This window comes from Barbatula barbatula, assembly GCF_947034865.1.
Source record: "Barbatula barbatula genome assembly, chromosome: 18".
In the NCBI taxonomy this organism is placed as follows: Eukaryota; Metazoa; Chordata; class Actinopteri; order Cypriniformes; family Nemacheilidae; genus Barbatula; species Barbatula barbatula.
The window spans coordinates 14850864-14861413 of NC_136781.1; positions in this window are offsets into that span (position 1 = coordinate 14850864).

Consider the following 10550-nt stretch of genomic DNA (forward strand, 5'->3'; position numbering starts at 1 on the left):
CGTATTTGGCGTACTGTCCGGGGAGAGGGCTCCGGCCCGGACCGAGCCCTGAGCGCCCATCCCCCCATCTGCCAGAGGCAGGGGCGGTAAAAGGAGAGGAGACGGGGTGGTGGCTGGTTTGCGAAAATCGGACGAGAGGTTTTGAGAGGTTTTCAAGTTGAGTGAAACCAAAACGAAAATGCTTTTGAGTTTCAATATGAGCAAGAAGAGGTCTCAATTCTGGTCTCAACACTTCAAAAATGACATTCTTCCTAAGCATGTGCATAAAAATATTTAAAACTTCTTAAATTACGATACATTTACATATCAAGAAAAGTGACCGGATATTTAGTCTTGTTTAATGTAAGAATATATCAAAACTAGGTAGGGTTATGTTTAAAACTAAATTGTCAATTAAATCTAAGCTACAGTAAGTTACTGTTTATTTTCTTGGAGTTTACAGTATATAAAAAGATAACATGATGCCCTTTTAATAAAAAACTATTCATTTGTGCTCTGCTGAAAAGAAGACATTCCTTTCCCCTCAGCTCATATTGCATGATGGTTAGTAAATGCAAGGGGATTTTCATATTTGAGTAAACCAGTGGTTCTCAAACTTTTTTCCTGTAAGACCCCTTGTGGCCCCCCAAATAAGGAATTATAATCTTAAACATAGAATTGTAATTGTTTTAATTAAATCCTTTAACAACAATACTTCTAAACATTTTCAATGACACAATGCTGGAACATCAATTCATTTGGGTTGTTAGCCTCATTTCATTATATTTGATTGATTTATTATTATTCCTACATTTCAATAAAGTACCAAAAAAACTGTGCTGCCCTGGATCCACCTTGGGGCCCAGTTTGAGAACCACCAAACTACCTCTTAAGTGTCCAAATACTTTCTGATCCTTTGAACACACTGGCTCGTATCAGTCGATGAAACCCACAGTAGCAGACATGTCTCACCAATAGTGAAAAGAGTTGTATTGACTCTATATACGGCATACTAAAACAAGCAGGTTATCTAAATAAGAACCCGTGCACATATAAGGGCTCAGTCTGGTAAATCGGGGAACGGGAAGGGTGACCGAAAATAAACATTCCCAGGTCTTCAGCCAGCTTTAATGACTCAAATCTATTTTACGTTTTCCGTCTCAGCCACCTGCTGACAACAGTGCAAAACTGTCTACATTGATCACAGCCTTGACTAGATTTAAGCCTGACCCTTTGCCTCCGACTGTGGATGTACCAGACTGACCCTCGACAATATTCAGCTCGTTCCAAACAGACATACTGGAGCAATTACTCTTGGTATGTTTATAAGACCTGCCTGGACCAAAGGCCATTTTTGGCATAAAGGTTTATTTGCAATGGTAATCCGAGACAGAGAGTATTGGAGATGTCACAGACATTTGCTACAGGATTCACCTAAACTGACACTCAATGAAACATTATCTCTGTTGTCTTATAATTGTCTGGGGAATAAAGACCCACAAATGAATCTATGTGTTAATAAGACAACAGAGTCTTTGTCTCTATGTGAAAGCGTGACTGTGTGTTTGGTTTCTCTCCATCTTAACACCCACACAGGGCTTTTTCACTTTAATGTTGTCTTTGTATAACTTACACGAGTCAGATCTGTACATCTGTGTAGTTGGATGACGTGGGTTATCAGATCGTGTTGAGCAATGCTTTTTGTCAGCATACCGGAATCAAAAGGAACGAGGCACAACGAAACAAACAGATCCGCAAGTCAGCGCGCATCAAAGCGGCTCCCTCTTTCCTGATCAGACACGTCTGTGCAAATTGTTGCCGCAGAAGGGTGGTGTTTGTCACTGCACGTAATGATTTTAAGTCAGGTCAGCCAATGGGCCTCAGGCTCTCGGATGCTTTGTGTTTACTAGGTGTGCGCAGTGCTCCGGGAGAGAAAGTGCTGGAAAATCGCTCTTTAAAATACCAGCATATGGTATTTTTGCAGTCCGAACGTGCTGAAGGAATTAAAGGAATGCTAAACAACATAAATGCAAAAGGAAACATTTTGTGACAAATGTCAGTGAACCAAAACACCTCTTCCAAAGTTTACATTACAACTCGTAGTCACAAATAGCTTCGCAAGAGCATTTTATTTTAGTTTGGTTATTCTTGTCCGACATATAAACAGAAGGAGCATTAACACATACCAGGTTGCATCACAGTTGATCTGTTCAGCATTGCACAACCCGAGAGGCCAGAGTTTCTGTATACCTCTGTCCGTCTCGATATTTCTTCCCGAGAGCCTCGTCCTGGCTGACTTTCAGCAGATAAATATGTGATGAGAACACAAATTGCTCGCTGATAATATTTCGTAAAACCATCTCTGGTGCTGCGGGTATATTTATCACCAGCAGTGTGCCGGATTTGTCAAATTCGGAGACTATCAGCATGCTATTCAGGGCAGGTCTGTGTTTGTGCTTATGTAAGTTTCTTCATCACAGACGGAATCTAAAAATGGATCCACGTGCTCATCGGAGAGAGAATAAAGAGTGTCTGTGATCCTTATAGTGGCGCTTGTTGTTTGTTAAGCCAGCGTTTTTCAAATGTATTGTGCTATAGAAATTGTATTTAACAACATAACACAAGTCATTCAGGTTCCATTAACCGTGTAATGGAGTAGGCAACAAACAATGGAGTGGATAATGTATTGTATTCATGGAAAACATATGAAAAGCAACACGGACTGACCAAAGTACTTCACAGTAACAGAAAAGCATAAACTTAATATAAAAACAAAATACCCAACAATTTACACTGACTTCAATGTTAAAGGAAGTCTTAAAATGGGTTTAAATATAAAATAGTGTTTCAAATCCAGAGGGTCCGAATGGATTTTGATTGAATGTCAATGTTTTATCTAACACTTAAGCACACAGCCTTTTCATCCGTCATAAAACAATTTGGACTGGGTTACATTTTCTGTGTTTTTTGCATCCCTAGCGAGGTGTTTTGACAATTCAGAGGCACCGTAAAAAATACGCATACGAAATCTTCTGACTGTATGTGCAAAGACCTTTACTTCCATCAAACGTGGACCCAACAAATTCCAACCTCAGGATGAACAGGCCTTTAGTACAGATGATGGTATTAAAGGAGGTTAAACATAAACAAGTTTGGAGCTTTAAAGAGAAATAAACTGAATTCTAGATTCAACTCATACCCGGTGAAGATACATGTAAGATATTGTGTAAATATTTTCACTCTTCTTGGTGGCATGTGCCTAACAGCTGCATGTCTGCCTTTCTGCAGGCGAAAGTGAAATGAATGACAGATTCTCATTTACAGAGCTCATTAAACAAAACTAAATGTTTCAGCAATAGCCGCAAGCAAATGAGCATGTTTCACAACATCTTCTATTGCTTGAGGACCGAACTAGACATAACAACCAGAGTGGCCAAATAAAGTCTTGTTTAGATGCAGAAAGTTTTTAGCCACAGAATGTCCAATGTATCTGGCATGTCAGGGTTTCAGATTAAAATCTTGCACTACATTATTGTAACACTGATAAGAAAAGTCTTTTTAAAAAACACCAACTCTTTTGCTCACTAGACACATAGCTGGAGGATGGCGTAACATCTGCCTGATAAATGAAGGCCAACCTTTAAACACAGACCTTTTCTGATGTTTTTCAAAGCACGATCGCTTTATCTGAGCCAGCAGGTTTGTTTGAGCAGGGTGAGAGTGATGTAATACACCAGTGGGCTTTGATAAACCTATGTCTATGAGGAACCTCCTGTCCAAACATCACATCATCACATCTGCAAAAGAAAATTTGAAGGTCCTGGCATGTGAGGAAGAATACAGACGCACAGGTGTTTGCTTAAGAGAGGCCAATCCAGACTTTTTGTGCCATGATTTCGGTTTAGTTCATGGGAAAATAAAGCCTGGCAGATATTAGCTGGCAGAGACTGCGGCCAGAAAATCAACTCACTTCAGTGTAAATAAATAACCTGATTAATCCCACCGGACCAAAGACTCTTTCTCTTGATGTCTCCTGTTTGATTTCCTCAGTCTTTAAAAGACCTGATTTTTGTCATTTTCAGGAAACCATATAAACATAATGGCAGTAAAGAATTTAATTATGAAACATTATCGCGTTCTACCTTGCACAAAGCATAATTTTAACATTGGAGGGAATTATTTATGTATTTTCATTGCTTTTTTTGCTGAAATTCTCAATGCATTATATGTCGTAATTTACAGAAAAAAATCTAAGTTTGATTTTATGTGAAGATACCAGTACCTTTCAAGTGGCTTCCAGGTTAACAGATTTGTTTATATTTTTCTAGTTAAAAGCTTAATATTATGTATAACATATTATGCTCTGTACACAACTTTTTTGTTTAGTAGTTTTTTATTTATGTAGTTTTCCAGATTAACAAAGAAAATGTTACATACGATTGGAATGTACATTTTATTATGTTTGATTCATAATTTTAAACCTTAAGTCAGTTAATACAATGATGTTCAATGAATATGAAGGAAATTTGTTGATACAACTGTTTTTAAGAAAATCATGTTTTGATGATGCTCGGAAATATAGGACTAAATACAATATTGTATATTAAAAATATGTTTAACAAATGAAAATATTTTCACAACCACAACAAAACATGACATTTTTGTGACATTTGCTGACACACAAACAACGGTTGTTTATATTAGGAAAACCAGGACGTTGAGAGCATGAGGATATTTTATTGACCTGTAGCTGTAAATAGAATATGCGTCACTCTGACGTTTTGTTTTACAGCCAGTATACAACTACAAAGGAGTAACGTGACTAAAGTGTTAAATTTGTAAAGCGACATGTAAATGGATATCTAAGAGAGCTTGAAGATGCCTATGTAAGTTATACAGCCCAAAGAGAATGTGCCACCATCCAAATAAGTTGCTCTTGGCTGTGCTCCAGTTCATCACTGTAGGCTATTCATGTGTATGGTGAATATTTAAACTCATCCCCGCTCGGATCTGATCATCGGTTTCCCGACATGTCGTAACGTATCTGTCAGCAGAAGATGAGCGGTGTCTAAATGGCAATTTAATACATCCTGCCTGTATTTTCTGCTAATTTTGTTGACGTGTTTGCGCTCCATAGTTACCTGTGTAATGATAGAACCGCTGCAGGTGAAAACTGTGTCTCAGCACGAGCACCCAGAGAACTGGATTTGTGCTCGGGCAGAAGAAGCAGGCACCTTCCTTTAAAGGCAGGGCTCAACCTTGGCTGGAAAGAACTGGTAATGGGCAGCCAACCCAGCGTCTTAGCAACTGCCATTGACCTACTGCGGAAACTATGTCTGAATGAGGCACAAGTCCTGAGACAAGTTTGCACCCAGGGTATAGGGCCATTTTTTCATGGGCTATAATAGTGGCTTTGTGCACACATTATCTGCAGGCCTGGAGCTCCCTACTTGGGATGGGAAGCACGGGAGACAAAGCAGATGCCCGCTGGTGTAACTGCACCAAACAGTTGCATACCGAAGTCGTCCAAAAACGGTGTGTAATGGAAGAAACCGGTGAGACGTCTTTCATCTTCCGAGAGGAATATTCTACTGTGTATAAAACTGTATGATCCTATTCAAACAATGACCTTCTGTAGCCTCTGCACTGGTTATGAATGGCGCTCGTCATAGGGCATCATGTTAAAACGTCAGGAGACGCTGTTCTAACCGACTGACAAACCAGCCCCCTCATGAGAGTTTTGAGAAAAAAGCTAGATAAGCATTGCAAGACAATGGCTTCTTTGTGCTGACGGAGAAGTAGGTGGTGGCATATGAGTCACAAAAACATCCTCATTATTACGATGAGAGGCGTATGACATGCTTACAATATGAATAATAAATGGAAAATTTAAATAGTGATGTTGGATGACCTCGACGTGGCTTCACAGAAGTGAACTATGGAAAACCACTTCGCATTAAGTTTCACTTTAGATAGAAAGATGATTTCTGGTAAATACAGCACAGAGAGGAACATTTAGTGTTCAGTGGTGGATCTTTCATATTTTTGGAGATGATTTCTTTTATTCTGTCATCATTCTAAATCTGTATACTGTACATTTCTTTGTTCGAATGAAGACACAAATGCTTTGTAACAGTTCTGGGGCACCATTGACTACCATTTTTCCTATTATAGTCAATGGTGCCCAAGTTTGGTTACAAGCATTCTTCCAAATATCTTTCTCTGTGTTCATCAGAACAAAGAAATTGATCGAGGGTGAGTAAATGATGACAGAAATAAAATTTTTGGGTGAACTTTCCCTTTAAGCCAAAATTTCCATTTCGGGCACCAGTCATGTATTGGAGAAATCATTTTGATTCTTACACAAGAAAGTTATCACTATTGAAAACAATTGTACATGCTGTAAATTGCGATTAATTTGTCTGCAATCAATTAACAGCCCTAAGTACTGTATTACAAAAATAAACTTTGTGACGCTTACTAAAGCTTAGCTGTTTATTATTAAACTTCAAAATAACTCCTACTGACGTCATTCAGAATCATTTGTTAAGAATTATGGGAAATGTTCAAGGTTTTATGTCCCGGACCAAGAAAAGCAAACAAAACAGTCTCACCACTGGGTAACCGAAATACAACACCGTGAGGGGGACACACACAATAAACGAACTGTCGAGAATTCTACTGGCCATATTTCTAGCTCGGTTCTTTAGGTCCGGACCAGAAAACAAAATGTAGTCCTGTTCGCTTACTGTTCAGACTGGCAACAGCGAACCTAAAGATATCGAACCTAATAGCTTACGTGTAAAGTTGCAGCGTGGTTGGACAGCTTTTATGATATATATTTTAAAACGGAACTTACCGGACATCTAAAACAACGCTGTGTGCAAAGTGCTGCATGGGTTATAAATGGTTATAACACGGCTCCTTGGAATGCTCGATTCTGATTGGCCAGTCGCTACATTTGCAGGATCGTTATTCCCAGATAACAACCTCTCAAAACTAATAACACGGTAACCTGGATAACCAAATAATTTTGACCGTTTTTTGACAATTCATTCATTCATTCATTCATTCATTTTCTACCGCTTATCACCGAGGCGTTCCCAGGCCAGCCGGGAGACATAGTCCCACCAGCATGTCCTAGGTCTTCCCCAGGGTCTCCTCCCGGTCGGACGGGCCCGGAGCACCTTCCGGGGAAAGCGTCCAGTAGGCATCCGTAACAGATGCCCAAGCCACCTCAGCTGACCCCTCTCGATGTGGAGGAGCAGCAGCTCTACTCCGAGCTCCTCGCGGGTGACCGAGCTTCTCACCCTATCTCTAAGGGATCGCCCAGCCACCCTGCGGAGGAAGCTCATTTCAGCCGCCTGTATCCGGGATCTTGTCCTTTCGGTCATGACCCAAAGCTCATGACCATAGGTGAGAGTAGGAACGTAGATTGACTGGTAAATTGAGAGCTTCGCCTTGCGGCTCAGCTCTTTCTTCACCACGACGGACCGGTACATCGACCGCATCAGCTGCACCGATCCGTCTGTCAATCTCCCGTTCCATCCTTCCCTCACTCGTGAACAAGACCCCGAGATACTTAAACTCCTCCACTTGAGGAAGGAACTCTCCACCAACCTGAAGTGGGCAAGCCACCCTTTTCCGACTGAGGACCATGGCCTCGGATTTGGAGGTACTGATTTTCATTCCAGCTGCTTCACACTCTGCTGTAAACCGTCCCAGTGCATGCTGAAGGTCCTGGTTTGAAGGGGCCAACACGACAACATCATCCGCAAATAGCAGAGACGAGATCGTGTGGTCCCCAAACCTGACACCCTCCGGCCCCTGGCTGCGCCTAGAAATTCTGTCCATAAAAATTACGAACAGAACCGGTGACATAGGGCAGCCCTGCCGGAGTCCGACATGCACTGGGAACAAGTCCGACTTACTGCCGGCAATGCGAACCAAGCTCCTGCTTCGGCCGTACAGGGACCTGACAGCCCTTAGCAAAGGACAACAGACCCCATACTCCGGAAAGTCGGGAGTATGTTTTTTTTTTTGACAAATTAAATATAAATACAGTATGTCTTTACATGTTAGTGACATTTGAATGTTATATTCAAACCGAAAGGAAATGGCGTTTCCTCACGAAAGTTCCGCATTCGTTAAAACGAACTGATAAAATATTTCAAACTCACATTTCATGACCAGTTTTTTTCTCATGTGGCAAGTAGCCGTGTAATAAGCGGGATATTTCTACGATAACAACCGGCTGCCTGTACATTATCCCTTACTTAGTGTATGCCTGCACATATGAGGATATTTTTAGCAAGTCGCTAACTCGTGAAGACCCCATGAAGTGTTTAAAACAGTCAAAACCGTGCCTGGAATTCCTCTGTTACATGCGCAAGCACAAATCTAATAATAATGTTACCAAATTACAAGATTTTCAGGTCGTATATTGTTATCACTTCCGTTTTTTGGTTCGATGCCTTTGGTCCGTGTTGCGTTAATATTTCAATCGAACCGCGCCAGAAATCGTTTGAAAGTGGGCCGAGACCCATCTTTTCAGCTGTCTCAGTCTGCTTGTCTGGTACGCAAGAGTGTTTGGGTGGCAGCGTTCACACTTACACAAATGAACCGCACTAACAAGGCAATCGCACCAGGGTTCGTTTTAATAGAACCAAACATACACGAACACACCCTTAATCTGTGCAACAATGCAGACAAAGATATTTCATGAGTCATTTCATGCATCATTGTTCTAAAGAAGACGTGCGTCAAACCCGTACTGAAAGAACGCGACCACATCAAGCCGCATATTATATAAATTATTATGATGTCATGTAATCTTCGAATCTGTGATTAGTTCATGATATGCATTAAAGTGTTAGCTCATTCATTAATGAACATATTTACATGAATTACATTTTTCACTGTTAACCTACCCCAGCTAATGTTATATATTATTATTTTGTGATATTTTTGTGATACACACTTCGAAAGGATGCAAAAGCGTGACTGAATGACTCGACACAACTAAGTGTCCTGAAGTCAAACGGGTTTGATGAAAAACAGACTAAAAGAATATCAATTATTTGAGAAAAGAACATGGAATGCTACCATAAAGGTGAGCAAATTATAAAAAACATTGTTTAAATTTTTTTAAATTATTTGTTTTATTTTAATTTTTGGATGAACTATGAAGATAAAGAGAAATATATTTGGACAAATTCTTGTAACAGAACAGTTCTTGGACCCCATTGACTAGGAGTGCCCCAGAACTGTTTGCTGTCCTACATTCTTCAAAATATATTTTTGTGTTCAACAAAACGAAGACATTTTATCCAGGTTACAGGTTTGGTTACAAGCATTCTTCCAAAAAAAATTTTTTATTTGAGTGAAATCACTCGAAGGAGAGTAAATGATGACAACATTTGTACTTTTTGGTGAACTGTCCCTTTAAATAACCTCATATTTGTAAATAGATGTTAGATAGATGGATGGATGGATGGATGGATGGATGGATGGATAGATGGATACATAATAATAGATAATACATTTTAGTTTTATCATTCATGAAGTTAAATGAATAGCACTTCCTGCCCTAATTGATAGATGACGAGTTTTTGTTTTGTAGGAATGGTTCAGTAATGAATATTATAAATGGATAAATGAGGTCTTTGTAAACAAATACCATAAGTGGTAAATCGCCCACAAAGCAAGAATAGAAATTGCCACACCTGAAAAGGTTTGTCCTTTCATTAACGGACGCACGCACAAGCCACGGCGTTCTCTAAAGAGCAGCCCATGTTTCCACACATCATCAGCACGCACACAGAGCAAACCACATCTCTCCTTCATGGAGATTATATTACATTATTAGGGAAGGCCATTGTTCCTTGTTTCTGTCAGCGATTACGAAAAGAGCAGGTGGCAGATTCGCCGATGACAAGGCAGGTCTGACACAGAAAATCTAGACACAGAGGGTCATTGTGCATCAATGACCTTTTTCTGACGAACCACACATGACTATTCTCTTCCTATCCTCGAAAGAGACTCCCAGGATAATAACTGTTGTCTGGAATCCTACGGAACGTTATGTAACCAGGCGCGTTGGAATAGCGGCAAACACAAGCAGTTTATCCAGCGGGGATCGTAAACTTTTGCCCCAGATTTCATCTTTCTACAGTATGTTTTGTTTGCCCGTATGTGAACTTCGCATGTGGTCCCAGGGGAGGTTTGTACTTGTGTGAGGGTGGTGGCAGGGTGTCTATACCCTCTTGCACACAGCAGGGTAGTCTCACTCAAAGCTGCCAGCCTCAGCAGGACGCTGATTACTGTCTCCTAGCCCAGGGTGGCGGGGGGTGTGAAAGCTTTGTGCACGACTCCGGAGACCCTGCGGAAAGCAGAGCAGCAGAGACACAACGGCCTGCCTGAGGGAACCTGATCCACGTGCATGTGCATGGGCCATTCTCCTATACCCAGGACCCTGGAGGTCCATGTCACTTGCAAACACATGCTTCCTCCCACAGGTCTTCATAATACCTGCATATAACGTCCAAAGATTGCACCCTTGTGCAATTTCG